This window comes from Prionailurus bengalensis, chromosome C1 (assembly GCF_016509475.1).
Source record: "Prionailurus bengalensis isolate Pbe53 chromosome C1, Fcat_Pben_1.1_paternal_pri, whole genome shotgun sequence".
Classification (NCBI taxonomy): Eukaryota; Metazoa; Chordata; class Mammalia; order Carnivora; family Felidae; genus Prionailurus; species Prionailurus bengalensis.
The window spans coordinates 144,930,107-144,955,754 of NC_057345.1; the positions used below are offsets into that span (position 1 = coordinate 144,930,107).

General features: G+C 33.9%; 1 protein-coding gene across 3 annotated transcripts in view; it reads left to right on the plus strand.

Annotated features, from left to right (window-relative positions):
• Positions 1-25,648, plus strand: part of GALNT13 (polypeptide N-acetylgalactosaminyltransferase 13) — a 550,480-nt gene that overhangs the window by 111,045 nt on the left and 413,787 nt on the right. The gene's annotated exons all lie outside the window — the stretch shown is intronic.

Genomic DNA, 25,648 nt, shown 5'->3' on the forward strand with positions numbered 1-25,648 from the left:
TAATGCTATTTAGAATGCATGTTGCAACCTACCTTACTGTGTGGACACATATCTGGAACTAAAGTAGAGTAGGACCAGGTAATTTAATACTCAATTATTCATTTTATATATAATTCATTGAAATATACATGTATGGATAAAGTTGGATTCAACCCGAACCCTGAATGGTCTGATTGTATAATTTGTTTCTGGGCTTCTAGGATCACAGAACTATTTCCATAGCAATAGTGGTAGGTGGTTCTGGAATATGGATATCCCCTCCTATCACCCTTCTCAAAACAAAGTGCGTTTGTAACATATTGTCTTAGATTATCATTTTATTCTGGGAAAACATAATAGTACTTATGCTTTTTTCCCCCCCTATTTTAGAAAAGAAGGTGGAATAAAAAAGCAGAAAAGTCATGACAGCATTAAGTGCTGCCTCATCACCCAGACCTATTAGGCAAATTAATTATTTTCCTTGAGGCCGATAGAAGTAAACTAATTTTCATGATTTTTTTGGGAGGGGGTACATCTTATGTCTTTCTGTAGTACTCAGTTTTCTTCCATGATTAAAACTTAAAACCTCACAAATGTCTACTTTGAGAAGATAATACTGTGAAATCAGACATGCTAGAGTATAGGGAAGCATTAACTTGCTTAGGAAAGCTTAGTCCAAACTTTTCTTTGTGAAGTAATTTTGAGAAATTCAGAAGGTGCTATATATATGATTAATATATTTTAAATTCTTAGCAAGTATGGACAGTCAGTTTATAAACACACAACAAAAATGTAGATACTTCAAACCTCAGTTTATAAACACACAGCAAAAAATATAGATAATTCAAACCTCAAACTGTACAATTATTAGATATTTTAGCAACTATCGATGTTTGCTATAAATTAAATACCCAGTTTACACTGAGTAGATGGCATAACATTTTTAAAGATGGCTATACATTTACTAAATAAAACACATTAAAATATTAGTATTATTTATTGAATTGATCATAACAGATACAGTAGTAAAATTAACAAATTATTTCTTCCACTTTCAAATTCTCCCTAGAAGCCAGTATCAATATGATCAAATTCCACTAACATATTAGAAGGTATGCTATAAAAATACATTTTGTGGTAATGATTTTTATTCTCTTTTCAAAAAAAAAATCTGTATAAGCCTACTATGCATCCATGACCATGACTTAATTAGATAAGTAAAATTTGTATTATTATAAAATAATGTTATAATTTAACTCATATTTTCAAAAAGTATTTGTTATTTTTATAGTATTTTTATAGTATTTTATGTCTAAGAAATCATCTAAGAAAGTTGAAATTTTTAGTAGCATGAGCTCATATATTTTCTAAATATGATAAAGGATATTATCATGGATACCCCTTAGTTTAGTATAGATACTTTTGAATTATTTGCATATACAAAAGTTGTTTATCAGCTTTTAAATAGATTAGTTGTGAACATTTGCATATCTATATTAGAAATTTTCTATTTTTAAAGTTCACTTATATAGTTAATAATTTTAAAATTTCATACTGATACTTGTTTAAAATCTGTAAATCAACTCTTGATTGCTTATATGGTATAAAAAAGAAGTTTAAACAATTCTCAACACATTTTTGCATGTATGTATGTATATATTTATTTATTTTAGAGAGTGTGTGTGTGCAATCAAGGGAGAGGGGCAGAGAGAGAGAGAGAGAGAGAGGGAGAGAGAGAGAGAGAGAGAGAGAGAGAGAGAGAGAGAGAGACTTCTAAGCAGGCTCCACTCTCAGCACAGAGCCTGACGTGGGGTTTGATCCACAACCCCGGGATCATGACCTGAGCTGAAATCAAGAGTAGGGCGCTCACTCAAGTGAGCAACTCAGGCATCCCATTTCTCAACTAATTTTAATTAAAGCATATTTTACTTTATTAAGTTTTCTAAACTTAGTGCTGAGTCAGATATACAAGTAAATACCAGCTGCATATTCATTTGGAACCCATGAAGGGTTATATGTAAATTAATAATAATAAATCATTGCTATTGCTCTCAAGGAGCTTAGGGACAACTTAGAAATATTTGCATTTATTTAATTACTGATAGTTTGATTTTTCAAAATTGTGTTGAATACAAAGTCTTGTTATCTTTTATTTTTTTCCCATAGGACTATTCCTATGGGTTACTAGCTTACTATGGAGTATCCAAATAAAGGATCCAATTTGCCTGAAGTACAAAACCATTTATTGTAGACCCGACTTCATAATATGGAGTTAAATCCAGTACATTGAAAGACAGAGATTAGTTTCTGACAGAACATGGAACTTAAAATAATTTGGGGTCAGCCTTTCTTACTACGTACTGTAGATTGACTACTCCGTGTTTTTATTTGCAGCTACTGTCTCCATGGGTCCATAGATCAGGACTTAACCTTTGATGGTTTCACTGCCACAAAAATTGATCTGCTGTCTCTCAGTTAGCTCTGATCATTGATAGGACCAAGTTTGGGGGAACAGGTATTAAAACCTTTCCACTGGTGAGGAGAATACTTTTAGCATAGTTCTCTTTCAAATATGTATCCTTGATTGCAAAGAGAATAAATCTTTACATGGTGCTAATAAGCAAAATACCAGGTAGATGATTGGTTAGTAACATCAGCATTTTGTATATTATTTTATTGCTTGTAGTCTTAGGAAAATATGTAATCACTGAAGAGTATATTTAAACTTAAGAAGAATGGAACAACAAATTCAGTAATTTTTAATATAGGATTTCTGTAATAGGTGGCTTTAGAATTCCATCAATGTGAGGAAAGCAGATCATATTCTGTGCATGTTTCACTTTTTGACCTTAGGTTTTTCTGCTTTCAAGTTCTGTGAATACTGTAAGTTTTTGAATTTTTTCTTTTTAAACCATATTAAATAATTAAACTTTATGTTTATATCATGGTTTTACTGAAAGTAATTTCAAAGTGTTGGCGAAATGTGTAAGTCATATTGATATTGATATATGAGCAGTAGTTATCTTACCTTCTAGAAGAATTACAAGCAAGATAGTCCGATATTATAGTTTGGGAAGTTTGATTACTTATGTCTTTTATTGTTTATAAATTTTATCTTCAGGGTAATGCTTTTATTCTGAGTGATTTTAAGTAAGTTGGAAACTTGTGCCCACTGTTGTATTTTTTTAAATCCCCTTTTAAATTCCTCACTGCATATTCCACAAGACTGAAGTGCTAGTATCTTTGATTTATTGTTCAGTTTTCTGCGCTATGATGGAATTTATGGCCTCAAACCATCATGTGGAAATGAGAAATAACATTCGAATGTACATTCAGGCTCTGGCCCTTTGCCCTTAGTCCCAGAGGCCTATCCAAACATGGGATGGGTTTATTGTCTTCTTCCTTGCTGATGGGACAGTTTGTTGACTAATTCAAACATAGGCTTAAATATCAGGGGAAATTTTCACATGTGTATTTTGATCTATTTGTTTTGCTGTTAAAATCAAAATTCCCATTGCTTTCAAGATGAGCTAGGTAAATGCTTGTCACACTTGAGTGTGCATAAGAATCACCTAGAGAGACTGTTAAGACAGACTGCTAGCTATAACCCTGAGATTCTGATTTAGTAGGTCTAGAAGCAGGGTACTTTAGAATTTTCATTTTGGATAAACTATCAGGTGTTGCTAATGCTGCCTGGACAAGGACCATATTATGAGTAGCACCAAGGTGGATAATGTTAACCAGAGATATTAGCCGAATGTTTAAAACTTTGAGGAGAATGAGTACATTAATTAGGCTCACAAAAGCATTTTCCACATGTTTGGACGTTACTAATTAACAGACTGTAAGGGTGCAAATTTGGTGGTAATTATGCTGAACATCTATTTTGTTCTATAAAATTTTTACATTAGAATAACCCTGTAAGATTCTTAATTCCCAAAGCTTATTGAATGAGTTTAAGCCTCAAAATGGAAGCTGCTTCTATTATGATCACTTACTAAAAAATAATAACATGAAAATTATAGATTATTTTAAAGAGGACATTTTTAAAAATAACATTTCTGGTGCATGTACTAAAATTTTTGCTTAATGTCCTTGGTGGTGTAGAGTATCATCAATAAAATTTACATTTAAGTAGAATGATTAACATTAAAAGCTGATTTCTAAAATTTATTTTCTAATGCTGCACAGATTTTAATGATAAAAAAAGAAGTTAACTTTCTTTCAAACTAAACCAGTTGCCAGCTTGTTAATGTTGTGCTACGTCTGGTAAATTCACTGTATGTGAATTAAATCTCATAAACTACCAGAGAATTGATTTTGGGTTTGAATAATGGTGGACCTGCTTATTGCAGATTAGCATTCCTAATAGAAACAACCAGAAAACCTGGATGCTATTTTTAAAAATAAAATAAAAATAAATTTAAAATACACCACAGCCAACATGTGTTTGAAAGTTAAATAGTTCCCAAGGTAGGGAGCACATGAGGGGTCAAGGGTCCTGGAAAGGAAGGAAGCAGAGATTGGAGCCAGTATTCAGCACAGATTTATTTTTCTGGTAACTGCCAATTCGCAAGTAAGAGTTACTTGTTAAGAAGCCAAGCAAAGCTTCTGTTGGTTTTCCAGAGTGATGGAGTATAACAAGGAGCATACCAAGGTAAATACCCAAGCTTTCAGTTGATAGCACTGAAGAACTACACATTGGGTATAGGGGTTTGATAGAATTTTAAGATGATGCCCCAATGTTGGGGTCAGCAGAATTCTGAGATGGCCCTCAGTGACCCATATCTGTATATCTTTCCCTCCTCTTAAGTGTTGGAGGTCCTCAAAATATGATGGGATATCATACAGCGATTAGATTTAGTGCTATGGCAAAGGTGAGGGATTTGCAGATTATTCTGAGTTAATCACAAAGGTGGTTAACCTAGGTGAGCCTGACTAATTAGGTAATTTCTTAAAAGAATGACTGATTCTTTTCTAATGAGAGATATTCTCCTACTGGCCTTGAAGTGCCAAGCAACTATTTTATGAGAGGGCCCTGTGACCTCTAGAAGTTGAGAGGAGCCCCAGGTTGACAGCCAGAAAGAAAGCAGAGATCTTATTCCTATAACTACAAGGAACTGATTTTGACAACAGTCATGTGAGCCTACTAAATTCCAGAAGGGAACATGGCCTGGCCGACAACTTGATTTCAGCCTCATGAGACTGAGTAGATGGCAGAGCTAAACTGTGCCTAACTCCTGACCCATGGAAATTGTGAGAATCCTCAGTAGTACTAATGAAAGGTTTTGATTAGGTAATTTTAACAGTTCCTTTCATTTCTAAACATTATGTTCCCAAATTGTGTTACTGTCATATTCTGAACTGATGGTTTTAGAATTGACTCTATATAATTTGTTCTTTGTTTTATTGAAAAGGATTTTGTATATGTAGGAAAAGCCATGCAAGAATATTCACCAGACTCTTAATATTTAATATTTTAGTAGCTACAGTAGGATTAGGAGGTGGTGGATGGGAGAAAAAGAAGGGAACTTTAATATTTTCTTTATTCATTTATATACTTATGATTTTTTTTTGTGTGTGTAAGGAATGCTTCCTCTTCAGTCTCTGGCACCCTGATATCAACTTTGATCTAGCAGTATGATGTACTAAGGTCAAAAATTATTACCATGCAGAGTATTGAGGAAGTCATGGAAGTCCATTATCAACTATAGCCTCATCTAGACTTAATGCTGGTGGGAAATCCTTTCTACATTCAATGAAAAGATAGAGCCCTCACAAACCTACTCCTTCCCTCTATCTACTACTTCCTTGGTACTTCCCAATTATACCCGTGTTCTTCAAATACTGGCCTCTGGATGCCCAACCTCAATTTATAATTTACTTCGTTATGCTTTACTGGAATCTCATTATAGTTGGCAAGTTCTCCAAAAGCTTTCTGTCTCTAGAGACAGGGAATCAAGTCAGATCACTCAGCTTTCCTTTAAGGACATATGGGTTATCCGTTATCTTGCAACATAATATCACCTTCTTTTCCATCTGACCTTACAATGATTTCTTCCTACTTGAGGTCCATTATGTTTTTTGCTTTTCCTGCAACTTTTTATCTTTCTGACAGTTCCCTGACTCTAAAGAAACTAATAGAAAAACATATAACTTCCTTTTGTTGACATATACATGAAATAGAAAATCAAAACAAAACAGAACACGTGCTATCTACAGGTAAATATGTGTCCAATCTTCATAGGTAAATATCTATTTAACAGTGGAATTGTACAAGGCCTTATATATGTCAGCACAAGAAATAAAGGAGACTAATAGTTACTGCTTTTCCAAAATCAGAATTTGAGTACTTCAATTCTTTAATATTTGCCACAGTAACTTAAAATATAAATTATTGCTATTAGAATGAATCTAATTTAGCAGATTTAAGCAGTTTTATTTTTAAGTCATGGATTGAGAGTATTAGAAAAAATAAAATAAGTTACTTCCTAATACTAGATAAGACAAAGGCATGGCTTCGTTAATGAATTTTCAACGAAAATCCATTTGCTGAAGGGGATGTTTCTAATCAATGGGTAGGATTCCATATCATTTATACCAATAAGAGGTGTCTGGTACATTGTGGCTGGTAAATCACTATGTCTCCTTTTCCTTAGCGATGTCTCTTGTGGTTGCCCCCCCTTACTTCAGGAGAAAACACAGCTCTCAGTGAGCAACTTTTCTTCTATTTTTCTGGATTTTAAAAACTATCTTTCCTTTTTTACCCTTGGAAATATATATTACTGACTACATCGCCTTCTTTTGTACTAGCTCCTCTAAGGCTTGCAGGAAGTAAGCAAAAGCTTAAATTAAGAATAGGATTATATCTACAGGGAGGATTTTACTTTTAGGTATTTTGAATGTTCCTAATTGCAATCAATTTTTTCCTTCCAATATTTAGCTTGTTAGGGCCATGATTTTGTACTCTCCTACCTGAAAAAGAAATCCTGTATTATCTCTTAAAAATTTTAAATCTTTGTAGTCCCCTAACATTGTACATAACAATAAACAATTACCCCTAACTATTTACATGCTGATGTGAAAATGTGAAAGTGTAGGTGCTATGGCTACAAGGCAGATACTGAACAATCAGTATCTACTTGTTCTAGGCAGTTTACCAACACAGATGGTAGCAAATTAGGCTATTCTTCGGCTTAATGTATATATTAATGGTGCATAATTGTATGTTTTCTACCCTGGGCAAATACCTGACCAAATGACATGAACCATTTTAGAAACATGTGTCCTTGATTGATGATAGCATGGGAATACTTAATATTATAACTGTAAATTAATTTAATACATTCTAAATGATTTTAGATGGCAGCCTCTCCATCTTACTTGTCTGATCTTACTTTTCATATTTGGAAGCTGGGACAAAGTAAACAAAATGGAAGTTCAGTGTGTTTGTTGAATATATGATTATACTCAAGTATCGGGATCAGTCATTTATAAGCATGGGGGCAATTTTTACAGATTAATCTTTTTTTGTTTCTGTTATTTTTTTATAGAGCAAGTGAGAGAATAAGTATGAACAGGGCAGAGGGGCAGAGGGAGAGAGAGAGCATCTTAACAGAATCTTAAGCAGGCTCCACACTCAGTGAAGGGCTTGAACCCATTACCCTGGGATCATGACCTGAGCTGAAGTGAAGAGTTGGGTGCTCAACCAACTGAGCCACGGAGGTGCCCCCAGATTCAATTTTTGAAACTTAGTATTGATGATTAGCCTCCTGAAAAGAGATCAGGCAGATTTTCTTTGGGCCAGACCCTTAAACTGACAAATCAAGCAAACCAGATAATACGAATGAATTATATGAAACAACCAGAAAACTGAATAACAATAATAAATTTTACTTTTAAAATGATGAGCAGTCAGTTTTTGAATGCTAAATGGTGTGATGTAGACGCTCATTATTGAAAGGGAAGTGTTATTAGTTAAGGGGAAATTTTTCTTTAAGACGTGGGAGCTTAAGAAGGAAGAACATGGAATTAATAAAATTTTCTGAAAGTGTGGGTAGGAAAGTACGAGCAGAGACTTGAAGAAGGTGCAAAATATGTGGGCAGAAAAGAGCCTATTCTTTTGGGCAGGATTATCATATTGATATTAAAAGATTAATGAGAAACCCGTGGTCTTGGGCAGAACAAAGAATACTGTATCTGTAGGTAACATGGTACTCCAGGGAGAACACTGGACTAGGAATATAGAGACCCTCTTTTTTTTTTTCATCTACAAAATGGAAATTGTTGGGGTGCCTGGGTACCTCACTCGTTTGAGCATCCAACTCTTGATTTCGGCTCAGATCATGATCTGATTGTGGGGTTGAGCCCAGCATTGGGCTTCTTGCTGAGTATGGAGCCTGCTTAAGATCATCTCTCTCTCTCTCTCTCTCTCTCTCTTTCTCTCTCGTTCCCCCTGCCCCCTCCCTTGCTTGCACTCTCTCTCTCTCTCTCAAAAAAAAAAAGGAAATTGTTGATTCTGTTGACTCTGACAAATATTAAATTTGTGACTATATTTTGAAATTGTAAGTTATTAAATATTATAATTGTTATTAAGTGTTAACTACAAAGTAAGATTATATCCACATATACTTTAAATTTACCTATATGAGTAGGAATAGGGAGTATGGAAGTACTCAATAGTCATTTTTTTTTAAACTATCAAAAGCCATTCTCTTATTAAATAAGTGATTGCTATGACATTACAGTATAAACTCAAGAATTCTGTCTTTGGAAATTACTCAATAGATACACTATTTTGGTCCTTATTTAAAGTTTTGTTATTTATAAATTACTAAAGTGTTATTTCTTATAATAACATTCAGAAGTCTACATAGTTTCCAAGGAATTTGGGAAGACTGTAATGACCAGCTTTTTTATTGTCTGAACCCACAAAAATTAATGTGCTCTTTTTTATTGTCTGAACCCACAAAAATTAAAGTTGATGGGCAAAGATACTCAGATTTCTTTGCCAAGCATAAGCAAAACTTCAGTCCTTCTCTGCAATATAGAGTTAACTTTTCTTCTCTAAACAAATAATTATTTTTATTATTTTTGAAATGTGTTCTGTTTATATCTTGCCACTGAAGCTTGACATGCACATTGTGGACTTTATTTTGGTTCTGGATATGGAGGATGTTTGGCATTGCATGATCTAGCTATCTCCTGAAGTGCTGAAATGAACTTCGGTTCTGATAAGTATTATCTTCAAACTCTTATTTATATTTTTAGTACAGATGGAAATAAAGTTCTTTGTTGACATTTGTCACTATATGTTGCTGAATTTTTTTGCCCCCAAACTGTTTTTTATTAGTGTACCTTTAATCCACTTTAACCTTCATAGCGGTACAAAAAAGTAAGCATGTCAGGCTTCAGTCTCTCTATTTTGCAACTGTGGAAACTGTCAATCAGAGGAATTAAATGATTTACGATTGTCATATATATACTAAACGGAAAAAACTGGAATTAGACTCGGGTCCTCTGATGTCATGTCTGGTGGACTTTGCTATATATCTCTCTAATTTGTTTAATGAAATCTGAATGATTTTTAGAGAGTCAGACACCTATGTAGTCAAACAGAAGAGCAAACAGTGTATGAAGATGTATAATTATTTTTGTTAGCAATATTCTATTGCTATCTATTTTTATCTACTTTTATGTTTAGATACTCAAGGGTAGAAGAAAACCTAAGAATTGTTCTTTTTGAAATATCATGTAGTATATTCTCAATTATAAATTCATGAACCTAGTAAATATATGAGGGAAAATATTTCATATTTTTACTTCTTTGGCTGTTATGAAATTGTTATTTCTTGTTTGGGATTTATTCTCTCCTATAACCTGCCACTCACGACCATGTGAGAAGGAATGCGTTTGTAAAATCTAATTCTGTGGGACCCGCCTCAGCAGCCTGGACACAGCTGATTGGCTACACCTAATATAGGCTGGGCTAATTAGATTCTGTCAAATGTGTGGAATTGAGATTTATACAAGTTGTCCCTGTGGTCATTCAAACTAAGGTGGTATAAACTCAGGATGGAAGGTTCTATACACATTGGCCTAGGTACATAGAAAAGCAGAGAAAATCAAACCAGAGGGGACAAGAGGGGTTGGGGAGATTGTAGGAAACAGATGTACGGAGAAGAGCAGGATCAAGGGATTAGGTTTCTGCCGGGAAATAGAGATCCAGGTCACGGCACTGTTTTCATTCCCTGATTTTAGTTCCCAGAATCATGATTGCACCTCCCTATTCTTTCTTGGCTTTCTTGAGGTCCACCCGTATTGTTTTTTCATTTATTTTGCTTCATTCTTACACCTTAAGAACCGTGACTAAAATATAAATCAAATCAGAGTTTTACTACTCTCGTGCTTTGAAATCGAAGGGATTGTTTATATTTTTAGACATTTTAATTTCATTTAATATTTTGTCTTGCTATAGGAATAATAATTTTGTTTGTCATATTTTTAAAAAGTACACATAGTTAACAAAAATAAAATAAAATTTACCCATAATTCACCGTATGAAAGTAGCTTCTGTTAATGTTTTGATATATTATCTGGCAACCTTTTGTGTATGCCAGCATGCATGTGCACACACACACACACACACACAAATTCTTACTGAACCATGATCAACAGTCTATACAGTTTTATGTTCTACTATTTTTATTTAACAAAATGATTTGTGGAGATGTTTTTTATTTACTATAACACCGTTTAGCTATTTTCCTATTTATAATCATTCTGCTTTTTAATTTGCAGAATATTAATGGTAGCCTCACTGGAGCTTTGGTTCTTTTTATCTTTCTTTTTTTTTTTTAATTTTTTTTTCAACATTTATTTATTTTTGGGACAGAGAGAGACAGAGCATGAACGGGGGAGGGGCAGAGAGAGAGGGAGACACAGAATCGGAAACAGGCTCCAGGCTCTGAGCCATCAGCCCAGAGCCTGACGCGGGGCTCGAACTCATGGACCGCGAGATGGTGACCTGGCTGAAGTCGGACGCTTAACCGACTGCGCCACCCAGGCGCCCCACTTTGGTTCTTTTTATTCCTTCTTTTATTCAAGAGATTTTAATAAGTGCTATCACATAATAAAGTTTGATACAATAAGATTTATTTGCTTACCTTGAGGAGATGAGAGCCTTACTGTGAAAGAGAACCAATAGGATCATCAAATTCAGGCCAGTCAATTCTTTGAGAAAAGGGGGTGAAAAATGTTTGTGAGGGGGAAACTGGGTCTGAAATGAGTCTTGACCTATGAATTAATGACTGGCGAAGAGAGTACATATGAAACAAGAGGTAAATTAGAAATGTAAGAACGACCCGGATGATGGTAGAGGACGGCTTGTTTGACATTATATAAGCAATGGATAATACTGAAAGTTTTGAAGTGGGGTGGGAGCTTGGTAGATTTGCATTTTCATCTGATTGTTTTTATAGCAGAAGATGGATTGCTCAAGTGTAAAACTTGAAGCGAGGCAGCTACTGGAAGTGAGAAATCGACTGAAATAGTCCACGTAGGAAATGGGATCTAATATTGCCACACTGGTAGTGGAGAGAGATTAAGTTATGGCAGTATTGAAAAGAAAATTTATGGTGTTTGATGAACAGTTAGCATTCAGAAAGTGAAGGGTAAGGAGAATCTCAAATTTTTCTCAATCTTCTGGCTTCTACTATTATATAAGATATAGAATACAAGAAGAGAGCAGGTTCAATGGAAAGATACTGAGTTTCTTTCAAGACATGTTTGGCTGGAGATACCTGGTGGATATCCAGGTAGAGATTATTAGCAGTCATCTAGGGTATTAGATGCTAGGGTAAAAAATGCTCATTGTTGGGATGAGCACTGGGTGTTATATGTAGGGGATGAATCACTGGATTCTACTTCTGAAATCATTATTGCACTAATATGCTAACTAACTTGGATGTAAATTTTTTAAAAGATAAATAAATTCAAATTGAAATTAAAAAGTACCCTTAACTGGGTAATTTAAACAACAGAAATTTTATTTTCTCATAGTTCTGGTGGTTGGAAGTCCAAGATTAGAGTGCCAATATGACCAGATTCTGGTCCCCCTTCTCTCTGTGTCCTCACATGGTGAAGGGAGAGCAAGCAATATCTCTCTCTCTTCTTAAAAGAACATAGTCCCATCAGATTATGATCCAACTTTAATGACCTCATTTAATCTTAATTAGCTCCTAAAGACCCTACCTCCAGAGTCTACTCACCCTGGGGATTAGGGCTTCAGCATATGAATTTTGGTAGGATACCATTCAGTCCATAGAAGCTAGAGCGACATCTTGGAGCTAGAGTAGAGATATAGTTGAGTATGCCTCATCATGAGAATAGATGAGTAAGCCCAGGTGGGCATCTAGAGTAAGAAAGGAAAAGAGTCAAGAACTCAAACATTTATGCTGCACTTAGAAGACAAGATAGCAAAGGAGACTGAAAAGGAAAGGTCAACTAGAGGACAAGCAGAAGGCAGGATATTTCTAAATTTAACAAAGTAGAGAGTTTAATAATAGAGTTGAAAATTCAACAGTATCAAACAACATTTAGAAGGCTAAGAAAATGAGTCAGAAACTATTTTACCTATCTAAACAAATTTTTAGCTCTTGGCAACATATGGTAGTGATGGTATTCACCCAATCCTCAGTTTTTCTGTGTTCCTAGTTTTGCTTTGGCTACTCATTTGTCCTATTTTACCACTATTCTGTGTTATGTTTCTTGTAATGAGCAATGTTAATGGCACAGCATTAGACTTGTCTAATATGTAGAAATCTTGCTTGATATCTATTCTTCTGTAGTAAGCAGATTATAATTTTTTATGTTTGATCTTAAAAAAAGTGATCATTGATAAAAGGTTGCCTAGGATTTGTTGGAACAGTGTTGAATAAACAGAATATATCTAATTGGAGAAAAATCATCACCGGTGATCCCTCCCTCAGAAGCCAAACAATACTCGTTCTCTGTTTGGAGTCATTTGAATGACATGTGAGATATATAATGCAGAAGACGTGAGCTTACAACTGTTTAAGCATAGCCTTTCCTGGGAGAAATAAAAATGTTTGAAAGAGCTACTTGTTTTTTTCAGAAGGAAGGAATTGAGATTTGATGTTTAGAAAACTTAACATTCCCAGTGTTAAGAAACGAATGTTAGTAAAAAGTGTACAAAATAAATTCTTTGTAATATCTGGAATTATCATGGGAGGATAGATAAATAGAAACTGGGAATATGTCTCCAGATATTTTCACAGAAAAGTTTTATGGCAAAGGTATTTCCATAAACTTGAATTTAACATTATTTTGAATAAAGAACAGCAAGAAAATAAACAGAATGTTAGTTGTAAAAATATCTCAAATTTTATTACATATTATATATCAAAATATTTGTGAATGGAAGATATCCTTTTTTGGTCAACTTTGCCTCAGAAAAATATAAAATTTGGGGTTTGGTTATCAGAATGAACCTTGGTCTTCACATGGTCATAGCTGCATCTCTAGAGCATTGTGGCCAAAGAAGGATGTTAAACTCTTAGGTAATGCTGAGCATCCTTGCATGTAAAGGCATTTATGATATACACAGTGATATTAACTGAAGGAAATGTTCACATTGTCCTAAATAATACATTCTGGATTTTTAAAATTATTTCATTGTGGGCAAAATCAGAAGTTATATAAGGTCACTGCCCATGCTGTTTTGCTAAGGAAATAAATTTTATTAGTCTGATAAATTTATTCTTCACAAGGGCTTGATGATTTTTTTTTTACTCAATAGCCTGTAATTTCATTAGAGCTCACAAATTGACTTTTTGTTTTATGGTATGCACCAGTATATATCCAAGCATGAAATTTTAGATAGGTATACCTATCATTTAGAGGATTATTCCTTCATTTTCTTTTTTCTACAGAGGCAATATAATTGCCCATTTCCAATCTTCTAACATCTTAAAATATTCCATGTGTTAAAATAAATAATAGATAACTTTTCTCTGATTAGTTTAGCCAATTCTTTAGGGTAATTGAGGCTTTCCAAGAGTACATAAAATTTATTTATTATTTAACCTGACATATCTTTATTAGAATTTGCTTATAGTTTAGTCCTAGCTTTTAATTTTGCTGCATTTTATGGGACATAATCATGCCTTCATAAAGGAATATGATACAATATATGGATTAATAACTAATAAGAGACTTCTGCTTTCTGCTTAGGCTATAGAAAGCTGGAAGCAGTATCATTCTCAGCTTTAGAACAGTAACAACAACAACAACAATAAAACAATAACAAGAAAAATTTGAAAAATCTTAAAATTCACAATTTATATTGAACACCTCAGAGAGCTGAGGTCATAGGACAGGCAACTAACTGGAAACTTAAGACAGGACATGAGCACTTGTTTGCCTGGGGTAGATGCCACCAGTCAGGGGTTATGTATGATATCGCTTATTTGTGGAATCTAGAAATGCCAAATTCATAAAAACAGAGAGCAAAATGTTAGTTATCAGGAGTTTGGGGTAGGAAGAATAGGAGAGATGTTAAAGTGTACTGACTTGCAGTGAGCAGTAAATAAGTCCTAAGGATCTAGTGCACAGTATAGTTAATATAAACAATGATATTATATAATAATCACCAAACTTGCTAACAGACTAAATCTGAATTATTCCAACCACTAAAAAATGTTAATTTTGTGATGAGATAGATATACTAATTGTTGCAATGGCAGTCATTACAACATATAAATGTATCAAATCAATAAGTGTACACCTTAAATTTATACAATGTTATATGTCAGATATGTTCAATAAAAATAAATTTAATAAGGAATTTAGCTAAACTCTTTATCTAATATATAAAGGCATTGTGGGCTAGAAAGAGAATACAGTACCCCCAGGGACTGCAGATATAAGGGAAATTTGCATTCACTAGCAGGCTTTTCTTCATGGTTCTCAATGGATGCATGCACATGCACAAACACACATGTATGCACACATTGGTTAGAGTCCTCAGAAAGCATCTCCTCTAATACCAGGTTATTTTAGGATACAGCAGCCACTCCAGGAAAGGAAGAAAACACCATCTGGATCCTTCTCTCCTTCTTTGTAGAAAAAAGGCCTTAAACTTCTGGTGGAAGAACAACAACTATGACTATTAAAGTCCCCAAGTGGAGCTGGGGAAAGGTAGCAGAAAAATACCCTCTTTTCCCTAGAGACAAGGCAAGAAAAGTTCCTACTCCCAGGACTACGGCTGGAAGAAGAAGTTGGAGTGCTGAGAAGGCCACAATCTCTAGACCCAGGGACACACAGTCTAGTTAACACTGACAGTTAATCAGAGCTACAAAATAGTCACCATACTTATTCTGCACCAACCGGGCCAACAAACTTCAAATAACAAGTGACAGTGGAATACTGCTGGATTAGTGAAAGAATGTAAAGAGAGACTTTCTCTGAGGAACAGAGCAAAGGGAAGATCTAAAGTTGAGGGTGGAGAAGCATTCAGGAAAAACTGTCTATTCAACTGGCCCCTATCCTAAACACAAGATAATAACAGAGGAATTTGAAGCCTGTGGTACAGAGAGTAACCTTGGTAATAGCAAATCCTAAACCTAGCCGAACTCCTGAATAGATTGATTGAAACCCAGCACTAGCAAAAGGACATTCTCATTTAAAGACATAAAAACTGTTTACTCATTCTCTATTATCCTACACAAGATGTTTAGCTTCAAAAAACAAAATCTATGAGGTACAAATAAATGACAATAAATAAATGACAATAAAATGGACACGCTGCCAAGATAAAAAAAAAAAAAGACCTAAGGGTGCCTGGGTGGCTCAGTTGGTTGAGCATCTGACATCAGCTCAGGTCATGATTTCATGGTTTGTGAATTTGAGCCCCACATTGGGCTCTATGCTGAGAGCTCAGAGCCTGGAGCCTGCTTCGGATCCTGTGTCTCCCTGTCTCTCTCTGCCCCTCCCCCACTCATGCTTTTCTCTCTCTCTCTCTCTCTCTCTCTCTCTAAAAAAAAAATGGCCAGATAATGGAACTATCAGATAGAAAATTTTAAATAACTATTATTATTTTAAAAACTCTAATGTAAAAAGTGAAAAATATGCACATCACATGGGTAGTTTTAGCGAGCTAGAAATCATAAGAAAGAATCAAACAGAAATGTTAGTAATGAAAAACATCAGAAGGGAAATGAGGAAAGCTTTTGATGGGCTCATCAGTATGCTTGTTACAGCTGAGGAAAGAATTATTATACTTGAATGTAGGTACACAGAAATTACTCAGACTGAAAAACAAAGAGGCAAAAAAAGTTTAAGCACATGGAAAAATTAGAACACATCAAGAGTTATGGTACATTATCAATTGTAATCCCAGATGAAGATGAAAAAACAGGACCAAAGAAATATTGTGGAAATAATGGCAAAGAATGTCCAAATTTAATCAGAAAAAATGTTGAGAATTTAATGAGGAAAAAATCAGTGAGATAGAAATTAAAGCATCTGTTGAATACACGCAGAGAACCAATTAATACACAAACACATACAAGGCAAATCATATTCAAACTAATAAAAAACAAAGACAAAAAGAAAGTCTTGAAATCATCCAGAGGAAATGACATCGCATATAGCAGACTTCTCATCAGAGACTAAGTGAGCCAGAAGATGTAGGAGTGATAACCTTAAAATGTTGAAAGAAAACAATTGTCAACTGAAACTTTGATGCCCACCAAAATTTACCACAGAGAAGGAGAAAGAAAGGTGTTCTGTGGCAAACAAAAATGGAGAGAATTCATTGTCCTCAGATTGCCCTTTAAAAAGTGTTAAAGGAGGCACCTGGGTGGCTCAGTCAGTTGAGCATCTGACTTCAGCTCAGGTCATCATCTCATGGTTTGTGAGTTTGAGCCCCACATCAGGCTCTCTGCTATCAGCCTGTCAGTCTAGAGCCCACTTCGATCTTCTGCGCCCTCTCACTGCCCCTTCCCTGCTTGTGCTCTCCCCCCAAAAAATATTTTTAAAAAATGTTAAAGGGGTTCCATTGGGATGTGGAATATGATACCAGATAAAACCTGACTGTATGGAAAGAAAAAAAAAGACACTTGAAATGAATGAAGGTAGAAATAAAATTCACTTTTCTCTTATTTTTACTTTGAAAGAGAACTGTCTAAAGACAGTCAGAAGATTTCAAATAAAATATATTAATGAGGTTAAAGAAGGATAGTAAACAATGGTAAGAGGTCAATTTTCCAAGAACAGTTAATGATCCAAAAAATGCATATACTTAACATTGATTCAAAATATAAGAGACAAAAGTGAATAGAATTGAAAGGATAAAAAGACAAGCACAGAATTATAATTGAAGCCTGCAGTATTCCTCTCTCAATAATTAATAAAACAACTGGAAGGGAAATAAACAAGTATAAAGGACCTTAGCATCATAATCAGCCAATTTTGACCAAATTAACATTTATATAACAGTCCATACAGCAATAGAAAAATACACATTTTTTGGAAGTACACATGGAACATTTACCATGATAGACCATATCCTAGGTCATAAAATAAACTTAATAGATTCAAAAGAATAGAAATCATAGAAAACATGTTCTCTGAACATAAATAATTAAGCTAAAAAAATAAAACAGAGAAATATATCTGGAAAATCCTCATATATTTGGCAATTAAACACACAGTTAAACCACAGAAGTTTCTAGAGAAATTGAAAATATCTTTAATATTGAAAATATGAAATGACAACATTTGTGGGATAGAAATAACACAACTCTTAGTGGGAAAATCATAGCATTAGATGTCTATGTTAGAAAAGAAGAAATATATAAATCAGTAAGCTAATTTTCTACCTTAAGATACTATAAACAGAAGAGCAAATTAAATCTATATGAAGCAGAAAGATGAAAATAGTAAACATAAGAGCAACACTAATGAAATTTAGAACAATAATAGAGAATAATAATAACAGAAATTAATAATAGAGAAATTAAGGTAAAAGCTGGTGTTTGAAAAAAAAAGAACACACACACACACACACACACACACACACACACACACACACACACACTGAAACTGACAAACCCCCAGTTGGGCTAACCAAAGGAGAAAAAAAGACAGAGATGGAGGGAACTGTCAAAATTGGAAATGAAAGGGCATATCACTACATACCCCACAATGTTAAAAAAATTATTCAAATATTATTATACACTATTCTATACCATATATTCAAAAATTTAGATAAACTAATTCCTTGAAAGACATAAAATGACAGATTTAACTTATGAGAACAGATCACATGTGTTTGTGGTTAAAAACCATTTGACAAGGAAAACTTCTAGGCTCAGATGGGTTAACTGATAAATTCTACTGAACTCTTAAGGAAGAAATAATATACATTCTACCTAGTCTTCCAGATTATGAAAAGAACACTCCCAATTCATTTTATGAGATCAGAATTTATCTAGTATCATAACCAAAACATAAACATCACACATACACAAAAAAACTACCAACTGATGATAGGTGATAGAAGATGCCAAAGTCTTCAACAAAATTTTAAGAAAAAAAAGTCCAGCAATATATTAAAAGATTATATCAGGAACAAGTGAGTTTACCCAAAATATCCCAGACTTACTTAACATTTCAAAATCAAAGCAATACATCATATTAATGGAATAAGGAAGAAACTCCACATGTCATCTCAGTAGATGCAGAAAAAAACATCTGACAAATTTAATGGGTATTCATGATAAACCTTTGAAAATTTTAGAAATAGATGGATAATCCTTTAGTGTGGAAAAGACATTAAAATAACTAGCATCATATTTATTAATGAAAGGCTAAATGATTTTCCCTTAAGATTAGTGACAAGGTATGTGAATATACAATTTTTTGTTTTGTATCAATCTTGTAGCCTGCAACCTTAGTAAATTCACTTAGTAATTCTAGGAGTTGTTTTATAGATTGGAATTTTCCACATAGAAACCAATGCTGTCTGAATAGGTCTTTGGGGAAAAGATAGATTCCATAACTAGACCTACACCAATATTGTCAAATTTTCTAAACAGTGTGAAGGAAATTCAGTAGAGAAAGATAATCTTTTCAATAAATAGCACTGGAAACAATTGGACGACATTGATTCGTATCTGACACCTTATACAAAAATCAACTCAAAATAATTATAGGCCTAAATGTAAAACATCAAACTGTACAAATCCAGGAAAACATACAAGAAAATATAAGAATGAAGAATTGTTAGATATTATGCCAACATCATGATCCAGAAGAGAAAACATTAATACATTTAACTTTATCATAATAAATTGTTGCTCTGTGGATGACTCTGTTAAGACAATGAAAGACAAGCCACAAATTGGGAGAACTTATTTCCCGGTTGTTAACAAAAGATTTGTATCCAGGATATATAATGAATTCTTATGAATCAATGATAAGATAAAGAATTTTTGGCTGCATAGTTTTCGTATTCAGCACATTGAAAATTTCCCACTGCTCCTTTCTGGCCTGCCAAATTTCAGTGGGCAGATCTGCTACTACCCTTATTGTGTCTACCTTTGTAGGTTAGGTACCTTTCGTCCCTAGCTGCTGTCAGAATCCTCTCTTTATCCTTTTATTTTCCAAGATTCAATGCAATATGCTGTGTGTTGACCTGTTTTTGTTGATTTTGAAGGAAGTTCTCTGTGCCTCTTGGACTTGGATGCCTGTTTTCTTACTCAGATTAGGGAAGTTCTCAGCTATCATTTGTTCAAATACTCCCTTTTTTCCTACTCTTTTCCTCTGGGACTCCTATGATACAGATATTGTTTCATTTCTTGGAACCACTTAGTTTTCTAAGTCTCCCCTCATGATCTAGTAACTTCCCTTCCCTCTTTTTTTCAGTTTTATTATTTTCCATAATTTTATCTGCTATTTCACCTGTTCTCTCCTCTGCTTCTTCAATCCTCACTGTCACTGTATCTACTTTGTTTTGCATCTCAGTTATAGCATTTTTTTAATTCACCCTGACTGGTTCTTAGATCTTTGATTGCTCTGCTAGGGTTTCTCTGGTGACTTCTATGCTTTTTTCAAGCCCATCTAGTAGTCTTATAACTGTTGTTCTAAATTCTTGTTGAGGTAGATTGTTTATATCTTGAACAAATCCCTAGCTGTGGTTTCTTCTTGACCCTTCCTTTGGGGAGAATTCCTCCATCTCGTCATTTTGGCTAAGTTTCTGTCTTTAGCATGTTTTAAAATCTTGCTGTTTCCTGCACCTGAGAGTACTACAATGTTAAAAGGGGTTATTTACGGGGCCAGGGCCTGGCCCTCCAGGAAAAATAAGATAAAAACTGAGAGGGAGACAAACCATAAGAGACTCTTATGAGAACAGACTAGGGGTTGTTAGAGGGAGGTGGGTAGGGGGATGGGGTAAATAGGTGATGGGCATAAAGGACATCACTCGTTGGGATAAGCACTGAATGTTATACGCAAGTAATGAATCACTGGGTTCTACTCCTAAATCCAGTACTACACTGTATGTTAGCTAACTTGAATTTAAAAAAAATATAAGGAAAAACACCCCACACATCAATAATAAGAAAACTTATCCAATTAAAACAAATGAGTAAAAGATGAACAAGTTATTTACCAAAGAATATATATGGATAGTAAATTTGAGATGCTCAAACTCCTTAATCCTAAAGGAAATGCAAATAAAAAATACAATGAAATATCACAACACACCTTTTATTGTAGTTCAAAAAAGAAAGACAGACTGACAGTAATGGATGGAGAAGAGGATATGAAACCACTGGGCAATATGGATATGGAACAATAGGGAACAATTCTCACATTGCTGGTGAGAATGTAAAATGGGCCACTTTGAAAAATAGTTTGTCAGTTTCTTATCAAGTTCAGCGTATAATTACTGTATAACCTAGCATTTGCACTAATAGGTATATATCTGAGAAAATAAAAATTTATGTTCATGAAAACTCTTGTGCATAATTGTTTTTAGCAGCTTTATTTGTAACCACCAAAAAAGTGAAAATGATCAAAATGCCCTTCAACCAGTGAATGGTTAAATGAACTATAGTACAATCAGACAGTGGACACTCAGCCCTGAAAAATAATGAACTATTGATATACACAAAACATGAATGAATCACATATATTTTGTTAAGTGAAAGAAGGCAAACACAAAAGACCACATGCTATATGATCCCATTTGTGTGATATTTTAGAAATGACCAACAAATAAGTTTTCAGAATAAAATTAGATCAATGGCTGAAGTTTCTCATGGTTTTGTCATCCTTCATCATATCTCTATTCTCATTATTCAGTGGTGTATGTGCATGTGTGTGTGCGTGTGGTAATTTTTAGTAGTATATTATTTGCCGTGGAGATGAATGTGAATAACCTGTAGCTTAATTCTTTTCATTTAGTAGAGTGGTCAGTCGGAAGTCAAATAGACACTGGGTTTTATCGTATTTATTTTTTTAATTTAATTTTTTTCCTTTGGACACTGGGTTTTAGTATAATCTAGAGCATTAGCCCTATAACTAGATTATATTTTGTTTACACTGGTTAATGTCACTGCAAATTGTTTCTCCATCACTGAATTACAAATAGAGGAGTAGTAAGAAAAGTAACAGATATGTAGCCTGTTATGATTAAATAATAATTTTGTTAAAATAGAAAACTTAAATATTGGAGTAGTTTAAACTATTAATTAAGGTTTAAGTTTAAACAGGATGTTAGATCCATGAGGGCAGACATGCTTTGATCACTGTGTTATTTATTAATGCCTAGAGCAATGTTTGGAGCATAGTACATATCTGATAATATTTGTTGGATAATTTGTTGAATAAATGAGTTTTTAATGAGAACACATCCTAACTAAATATAAAAAAAACATTTTTCTAAGATACTTTTCAGCAAAATCTAGAATGTATCTATACCTTGAACATATTTTGCAATTTTAGCATTATTATAGTACAGATACAAGTTGAACCCTTAGTTGCATTTGGGAAGGGAAAAATGAACAAAAAATCCTCTTTGAGGTAAAGATCTCATCCCATGCCTAATATCGAAGATACCTAACAAGTCTTCACTACTGTTAGATTTATAAACCTGGCTTTCTGTTATTTACTAATTTTTTGATGATTTCTTTGTTCTGGTAATTTAAATTTTTTTAAATTTAAGTTTGTTTGTTTGTTTGTTTATTTATTTATTTATTTATTTATTTATTTATTTATTTATTTTGAAAGAGAGAGCAGGAGAGAGGTAGTGAGAGAAGGAGAGAGAATCCCATCGGGCTCTGCTCTTATAGGGGCTCAAGCTCATGAATAATGACATCATGACCCCGAGCAGAAATCAAGAGTTGGTTGCTCAATGACTGAGCTTCCCAGCTGCTCCTGTTCTAGTATTTTTAACTTGTCCATAGTATGAGCTGATTGGTTATTTCTTCCTCAATATAGATGTAAATTTATCTATTCTGAAGAACTATTTATTAAGACAAATTGGATTTTAGTACCACCTACTGATACAAGTTGCCAGCTGTTAGTGTGCAATTTAAGAATAATGCTATAGCAACGGTGACTTTCCTAGAGGGCCTTTTTAATCTATAGTGAGAATATTTTATATTATAGCCCTTCTGTTTATATTTATGTATACCTAAAATAGCAAAATTGATCCCTTGATATACCTGATATATCCTAATTGCCTTGAATGTGAACCACAGATTCTGAATTGCAGATATTGTCATAGTAAATGCTATTTAACTTATGCAAAATTTATACAATGATGACAAACAAAAGCTTCTGAAAGAATAATTGTTTTACCACAAGGTAGTTTATACATCCCAGACTCAATTCTTAGAGTGTAAATCAGCCTTGACTTATCATTGACTCATTTATGCACACAAGTAATAGCAAGAAAATGTTCTTAGTAGCCCATGTGTCCATAAAGGGTGTGAACGTGTGTTTGAGTGTTTAAATAGACATAACTTTTTCACATACCTTCTTCTTTCAACTAAAACTTTTTTTTCACTTTCCTTTGCACCATCATGTGTTGATTGTTACTTTGACCTCTACAAACTAACAAAAGCTACCCTCTAATCCAACAAGGGTCTAAACAAAACACTGCAAGAATCTAGGTAAAGTCTGAAGGATGGTCCACAAACTTGGCTTCACATTGGAAACAGTTGTGGAGTTTTAAAGAAATACTGATACCTTGAATCTAGCCCCTGGGGTTCTGATTTAAAATTTACTGTGAGTAGACTGGATATTAGGATTAAACAAAAGAAACCCCAACTCCCTGGATGATCCTAATGTTCAGTGAAGTTTGAAAACCACTGCTCCAGAAAACATAGTTTGTATAACCACCTAATAAACAAAGAGCTTGGGTATTTACAAGAAAAAACCATTTTATTAACCTTTTATTATTTAAACAATGTATATGTTATTTTTTTGAGGAATTTAAGGTGATTTGATGTACCACATCAATGTTAAAGAAAGGGTATGAATTAAATAAAGTATAACTTGTTCTTTTTGTGGAGTGTATGGGATGGAAATGGACCCACTGTAAGAGTCAGAAAACATGGTTTTGAGGAGTGATTTGCTATTTTCTGAATATATTGCATTAGCTGAACTTCTTATAACACTTACTTCCCTATGTATAAAGTGCAGATAGTAATGTAGTCCCTATGGTATTTTGAAAATTAAATGGTATGTGTGAAGGTAAATCTTAAAAGCTTTAAGCACTGTACAGATTTCAGGTATAATTATTCACTGCCATCCACAGCCTGCTTCTGGCCTTTCATGTGTATAAAGTATGTTTTTTATTTAATGTTTATTATTTGAGAGAGAGTGAGACAGAGAGCAAGCAGGGGAGGGGCAGAGAGAGGGATACACAAATTGGAAGCAGACTCCAGGCTCTGAGCTGCCAGCACAGAGCCTGACGTGGGGCTTGAACCCACAGACCACGAGATCATGACCTGAGCTGAAGTTGACTGCTTAACCAACTAGCCACCCAGGTGCCCCTAAAGTATGTTTTTTGAAATCATTTTACTAAAGGATATATTTATGTTAACTCATTCATGTATTTGTTTATTAGAAAACCATTCATTCAAATGGCTGTTATGTGTTTTTCAGATACTTGGTAGGTGTTGTAGATACCTGGCTCTTGCCTCAGTTCAATCACTGTCTAAAACAGAAGAAAGACACATGTGTGCATGCACATGCATGCATTTGTATTTTGGACGGTGGGGGAAAATCCAGAATATGCACAACTAAAACATGAAAATGGTAGATCAAGAAGGTCTTTAAAGCTTAAACCCAAAATACTTAAATTTAAGGCATTTTTCTGATGCCTGTTGGGCATTGACATGGTGGTGCATTAAGTGAGTTATTCTGTGATTAAGAAATGTTTTTATTGGGAGGTTACAAACTAATGGATAAAGTTATAAGCTCTGAAATCCTATTGTTTTGGCTCATATCTTTGCTCCACCACAAGTCAGCTGTATGATCTTGGGCAGATTTTCAACTTCTGTGTTTTACTATCATCTGTGAAATAAAGTAATCATACTACCTGCTTCTTGGAGCTATTATGAGGATCAATGGTGGTGATACCTTTAAATTTTCTTGAATGATGCCTGACACATAGGGAATGGTCATTATTCACAATTTATTATAAAATTAGTTTGATTATATTGCTTATTCAGGAGGAATATTCTTTCTGATTTTTTTTATGCATCAAAATACTCTTACGGCAGGTGCTAGTAATTACTCAACTGGAGAAAAACAAATGATTGCATCAGTAAGACATAGGGAAATGTTGACAAAAGTAAAATACTCTTATTTTAAATCAACATATCAATATTTTATTTTTCTGCCTTCTTCTGTCTCCAACCTAAAAATTGTTATTCAGAAGACACTGGCATCCTCTATATAATACTGTGTGGTAATTTTAAAGAGAACATCTGTTTACATAGAAAGTGATGCTATGAAACTTCATTAGTAGAAAAAAAAACAGCAAACATATAAAAAGGGACTGTAGCTAAGGCATGGGAATATATTCATTTGGTTTGACTTTTTATTATGAGTAGGACACAATTATAAGCTAAACCATGCATTTCAGATGTATTGGTATTATAAATTCAGTGGTTATCTTGTTCTCTGATAAAAATCTTTATTTTATAGATTTCACAGCCTCTGAAGGGTTTTATAAAATGTGTATTCTTCCACACCTGAATGTGTTTTGCTGTAGAAATTACTCAAGCTAGTTTAAATGAGGAACCTTTAGGACATTTTTTAGACTACGGTATTTTGCTTGTTTTTTTACAATAAGTACATCATTACTCTTAGGCATTCAGCTCTTGCTTCTGACGCCAGAATAATATATTTGTATATATATCTGTATATTTATGAATATACAAATAATACATTTATATTAACATATTTTAAGTATATATAATGTAGATAATTATATATAAACTTTAAGGAGGGAGTCTGATAGGCAGAAAATGCAAAATTTTCATTGCCTTCTAATTATATTTTTTATCTTAGAAAATGTGCTGTGTTTTCTTTCTGGGCAAATACTATTACAGACTTGATCAGAACC